This window comes from Lactuca virosa, chromosome 4, assembly GCF_052849685.1.
Source record: "Lactuca virosa cultivar CGN04683 chromosome 4, Lactuca_virosa_CGN04683_v6, whole genome shotgun sequence".
Lineage (NCBI taxonomy): Eukaryota > Viridiplantae > Streptophyta > Magnoliopsida > Asterales > Asteraceae > Lactuca > Lactuca virosa.
This window is the reverse complement of record NC_136429.1, coordinates 376,124,005-376,129,757: the sequence shown is the minus strand read 5'-3', so window position 1 is coordinate 376,129,757 and position 5,753 is coordinate 376,124,005. Positions and strand designations below refer to the sequence as shown.

The 5,753-nt window shown below is 35.2% G+C and overlaps 1 long non-coding RNA gene across 10 annotated transcripts; it reads left to right on the top strand.

The window, feature by feature from the left end:
* The first annotated feature begins 222 nt into the window (after window positions 1-222).
* LOC145108764 (uncharacterized) lies at window positions 223-5,462 on the top strand. 10 transcript variants are annotated; one of them, XR_013708533.1, is made up of 6 exons: window positions 223-371; window positions 1,017-1,231; window positions 1,648-2,628; window positions 3,080-3,306; window positions 4,094-5,100; window positions 5,192-5,462. It is a non-coding gene; the product is annotated as an uncharacterized LOC145108764 (long non-coding RNA). The 10 variants fall into 10 exon arrangements; XR_013708542.1 differs by having other exon boundaries at window positions 223-1,231; window positions 1,648-1,883; window positions 2,306-2,628; XR_013708541.1 differs by having other exon boundaries at window positions 223-1,231; window positions 1,648-1,883; window positions 2,252-2,628.
* The last annotated feature ends 291 nt before the right edge of the window (window positions 5,463-5,753 follow it).

Below are 5,753 nucleotides of genomic sequence, written 5' to 3'. Positions count from 1 at the left end.
CGCAAACCACAACACTCATTGATTTATGTTACGCAAAAGAGAGTGACATTAAAAAAGTGTCAATTCTTCAAAAAAATTTAAGGATTTAGGTGACACATTATTGCGTTCCCTTAAACTAGTGTCATACGAAAAAAAATTAAAAACACGGAGGGCGCTGTATCTTAAATGCGCGTCCTCTATAAGGGTCGCTTTATAATTTTAATGAAACACGCATTTAGTAGATACGGGGGGAAATGAAATCCCCAAGTTTTTTCTACCTTCTTTCTATCTTTCATCTTCGCAATCGATTCTCCTCTCTCCCTCTTCTCCAATCCGCTTCTCCGCTACTCCTGACCTTACTTGTTAATCATCTCATCGGATCTCTACTCTAGGTAACTTTGACTTTAGAAATCTGGATATTGGAAGCGATTAAGGAAATGTCCTGCAATAAGAGTGAGCACGTTCCATTGTTTCTTGATGCAATCATCTTTTTCTACCCACATCGACTACCGCTGCTTTTTTCCTCGTATTCCGACCGCCACCGCCTTTTTTTTCCGGTTGTCAGCATCCATAAAGGCAACAACATGCGTATCATCGCCGGATTTCTTCTTTGCTCTACCTGGTTTCCCCTTTCAGCAAAAACTTTCTTTCCCGCTTCTAACCCACTTTCCTTGACACAAACCCACCTCCGCCTACCATCGGCAACACTCCACCGCCGACCCTCCCCAGTGTCACACCTCCTCTAGCTACTTCTATCCTAGAGTCGGTGATTTATGGCATTACGACTTCTAATCCCTCACAGAGTTTGTTACTCGTGATTTTTTGTCATCCTTACAAGCCCTAGGTCCGATATATATTTTCCATTCCTTTCATCGAATGAAGAAATCTTCCTGATAGAATTCCTTTCATCAAATCAAAATCTATGATATTTACGATTGTTTTGATGTTTCCAACTTTTATATCAGTGGTGTAACCCACTATAGGGACTGGTGTTCTGATTACTGAGTTTGATTATGTGGTTGCGTTTGTGATTTTAGGTAAATTTGGTGAAGGGTTTAGGGACTTGTGAGTGGTTAAATGGTAGGGAGTTCAAGTGAGTCGTCTGGGGTTAGCAGATCATTAGAGGGATTATCAAATGGGCAACAGCGTTCTGGTGAAGCATTGGCTGAATGGCACTCTTCTGAGCAAGTTGATAATGGAATCACTTCAATTTAACCTCCCTACTGGGATACATATGATGATGATGATTGTGGTATGCTTCTTTGTTTTATCTTTTTTATCTCCAATTTCTAGTCTAGATTTTGCATATATAGAAAGTTTAATCAACAGAAATCAATATCTTTTTGGTAACTCTTTCTTTGAGTCATTGCTATCAACAGGCTAGGAATTTTTGTTTTCATTGTGGTCTTGTATACGTATCAGAACCTGGGTAAGTTAAGTTAAGTTGTCACAAACCCATGTGCAGCTTTAAACATAAGCTCATCTGATTCTTCACGTTACAAACAACATTTAGAAAATCTGTTATCAAAATTACCTATTTGACCTTGCCCATCATCATATAATTAATTACAAACAACTAGATGGAATTCTTTCATTTGTTTTTATGAAGGATATTTTAGGTATTTGATGAGTCATATTAATTTAACTACAACATAATTCGTTGTTCAGTCTTTATAGATTGTGGGCATGGGAATGATACTATGGCCTTTGAAGTTGATCAACAATGGAATAACTAGAAACAGAACGAATCTACAGCTGAGTTTATAGATTTGGTGGTGGTCAGGGCCGCTGAAAGCTCCGGTGAGTCTGCAAATCCAGCTGAGTGTGGCTGGAATTTACAGCTGGAAACCATGTTTGGAGTGTGGTATCTTTTCAACATCTACCTCAACATCTTCAACAAACAGGTCAGAAATTAATTAAACTATGTTTTTGTTTTTTAATAAGAATAAATTGACGAGACTAATTTGGTTTGTTTCATACATGATACATGATACATGTTCTTAAGGTTTTTCCATACCCAATGACAGTGACCACATTTCAATTTGGGTGTGGGACAATGATGATTTTGATTATGTGGGCACTTAAACTTCATCCAAGACCCAAGAATTATAAATCCCAAGTGCTTAATTATATTTTTTACACTAGTTCATTCGTTGGTTAATGAATAAATGTTTGTTTGAGCAATAAGTATTAAGTAGGTAGGTATGTAGTTGACTTTATAAAATGCATGGTTGATGATGATGTTAGATTGTACCTGTGGCAATGCTGGCAGTGGCACACACAATGGGAAACCTTTTGACTAATATAAGTCTTGGATGAGTTGCAGTTTCCTTCACTCACACAATTAAAGCCATGGAGCCTTTTTTCACTGCTCTCTTTTTTGCCCTTCTACTTTCAGAGGTCAGTAAATGCAATTAAGATTCATTTGATCATATATTGCGTTGGGTAATCAATAGTAAATTCTCCTAATTCTAATTCATAGTTTTTTGATGCCTAAGCTTGATTCCCACACATCCTTTGCACACAATGCAACTAAGTCTATTACTAAGAAAGCATTGTAAATGTTTTAAGTATTGGTAATATCAAATGGACACCAGATCTCCATGAACCGGTTCATAGAAGCAGTCAACCAGCTTGGAGGAGCAAATAGTAAGTGTATTCCTGAAATTTTTGTTTATGAAACATAAGAAATGAAATAAAAAAGAAGCTTATGGAGTTTGTTTTTCTATATTTTGTTAAAGGCTACTCCAAAATCAGTTTTGAAGCTAATGGGAACTCAAGGGCTTACTCTATTCCACTTAAAGAGTCATCTCCAGGAGCATATATATATATATATATATATATATATATATATATATATATATATATATATAATGACATGTATACATACTCCTCAAATTTCCTATATTTGGTTGAAAACATGCAGACAAACTAATTTGATTCTTGGGTTGGCAGAAATACAAGTTTCACAATATTCAACAATTTCAACAATATTAAATGTTTGAAAAACTTTGAGAAAACGACAACACACTTGTAGAAAAAGGAAATGGAACAAAAGATTATATATGGATAAGGTTATATACGTCTTTTTTTGTTTCAGGTTAAGGTTCGAGAAGCTGGGATAGATTGGGGGTGGGGGTGGTTATAAATGTGGTGAAAAAGCCAGCCCCACCACTAGGGTCATTGCCACCTGGCGCATCATCTTCTTCATGTGGTAGTAGCTACATAGTAGACACCTTGCTTCCTTTTTATATTGGATCAAGTGAAAGCGGTTCTCGTTCTAAGCCATGTCCACCTCGTTATGGATAAAAAGGTGAAATGCATGTGGTAAGTTTTCACTTTTACAGTTTACTTACAGTAAATATGTAATATAAACTAGAAAATGAAAAGAAATTTATTAATGATTTATAAGTAAATGGTGTACCTTCGAAGCAAAAAAGAAAGCAAATTTGAATCCATGGGTTGTTGGGAAGAGCTTGTATAATGAGCATATCCAGAAAAAAACATCATAGCAAACAGTAAGAACAGTGTAAAGAATAATCTCTTTTTCTGCTTGGATAGCTTGTTGTCTTGATCATTTTCCATCATAATGGAATTTTAATCTAAGTGGTGAATAAAGATCTAGCCATCCAATTTCCTCTATAACCACCTGTAAATTGTAATTTGTAATCTTAATTATAGTATAAATGAATAAATCAGCGTGATTTAATATCATAAATCATCTGACCTCAATGAAGAGCTGGTACTCAGGTAGGGAGCTAAATTCAAGATAAATATACAAGCAACCACACTCCAAGTAACCGTAACTTGTGAAAACCTTTTAGAATTTTTGTTCAATTGTATAAAAGTATATGTTTGACCAGTTGACCTGAGAAAATCCTTGGTCTGATCATCAAGATCCTTTATGTTCATTTCTGACAAGAATAATCTTGTTTCTCTTCCAAGAAATGCAAAAATCCCAAGTGTAGCCAAAGTAACCTCCTCAATTTGTACATAAAAATATATGGTATTTATTTATTTATTTATTACAGTTTAAAGATATTATTTGTATACTTTGGAACATACATTGTGATTTAGGAGTATGGTAAATGTTTTAAGTATTTTCTCTATGTAGATATGTGCAGGAGTATGGTTGGGTGGCTGGATTTGTTGGATATTACTAATGTGATGTTCCCAATACAATCAACCCAGGTAAGGAAGGACTAAGGACCAAGGAAAGGTTAAATCATTCATGTAATGTAACCTTTAAATCTTAATAATTTGATTCTGATGTGAGTGAAATTTTATATATAAAACCTAGGGGCTAGCAAATCTCAATAGAAATTTTATACAAGTTATGGGGAGGTACTTGTATCTCTCAGAATCTTCTTCTTACTATTGATGTCAACTTATTATTAAGGTTAAGTCATGCTTGTTCACAACTATTAGCAAGCAAACCTCAATAGAAATTAGTTTGTAGAGGGTAGATTGACTCTTTATTTTGCCTCACTTGTGTCATGTATGATATGATGTGATATATTAAATATGAGTAGAAAACTATTTATTAAATTTTGTTGAATAAATCCATTTGACTTGTTGTAGACAATTTGAGTATGTCGGTTCGAGGGTGGTATAATTGCAGAAATGGCCAAGGGTTTGTTTGAATCTCAACAAGCATAGTGGTACTGGTAGTGTGGGCTTTTCCATTTCAATGTGGATTCGGCTCCTTCTAGGCCCTTATGTTAGCCACCCATAATTATATCCAGATTAAGTTGATTAATAAAATAAAAACACACCAAGCATAGTGGTACTGGTAGTGTGGGCTTTTCCATTTCAATGTGGGTTCAAGCTGCTTGTGTTGTTGTCAGTGAGTATGTTGCTAGCGCTTTTACCCATCTTCTTCTTGAAATATCTAGTTAGTCAGTCTCTAGATATGTATATGTATATGTATAGAAAGAATTTTTTTAATATGAATAAGGATAAAATTGTAATGGTTTGGTTGGTTTTCTTTTCTGATTTGAACTGCCAGCCACTCTCCTACAAATTCAAAAGGAAGATGGCACAAGCAAGGAGTATCCTTTGGGGGATGCCCTTGAGGCCACCAAAAATACTTTGATTCAAGGCAGTACAAAACTCTTATTGGTAGATCATTTTGATTCCACTCTCATACATACCATGTGTGTTATTAATTAGTTGATATTGATATTGTACAACTGACATGATTATTGTGTAGGATTTCTATGTTGTTCTTGATGAAGAGTTGGGATTGATATTGAAGCTAGGAGACATGATGATTGGTTGGATACATGAAGGGTTTTAGAGCTTCTTCAGACAGCTTAATGACGAGTTACTGAAACAAGAAGGTGCCCCTTTATAGCAATGTAGTATTAGGTTATATAGTTAGGGAAAACCTCTTAATAACAATGTACAATCAGATCCCTTTAATATCAATGTATTACAATTTTTTGACTTGATGTTATTGGATGAAATTGATTTTTTTGGTATATATTTGTTTCTATATTTTTGTATTATGCATAAAAGAGTATCATAAAGGCACGTCGTATATGCATATCGTAAATGGTTGGTGAAGTTTATGACACGCAAATGCGTTTCATTTTCATTTATGACAGGGGCTTTAATGATACGCAATGCGCCTCCTAAAGTCGCGTCGTAAAGTTACGACATGCAAATGCGTGTCGTCTTCCTTTATGACAGGGCCTTCCTTGATACACATTGCGTGTCGTAAATGAACGTCGTAAATGCGTGTCTTAACTGCGCGTCAATGCGTGTCGTAA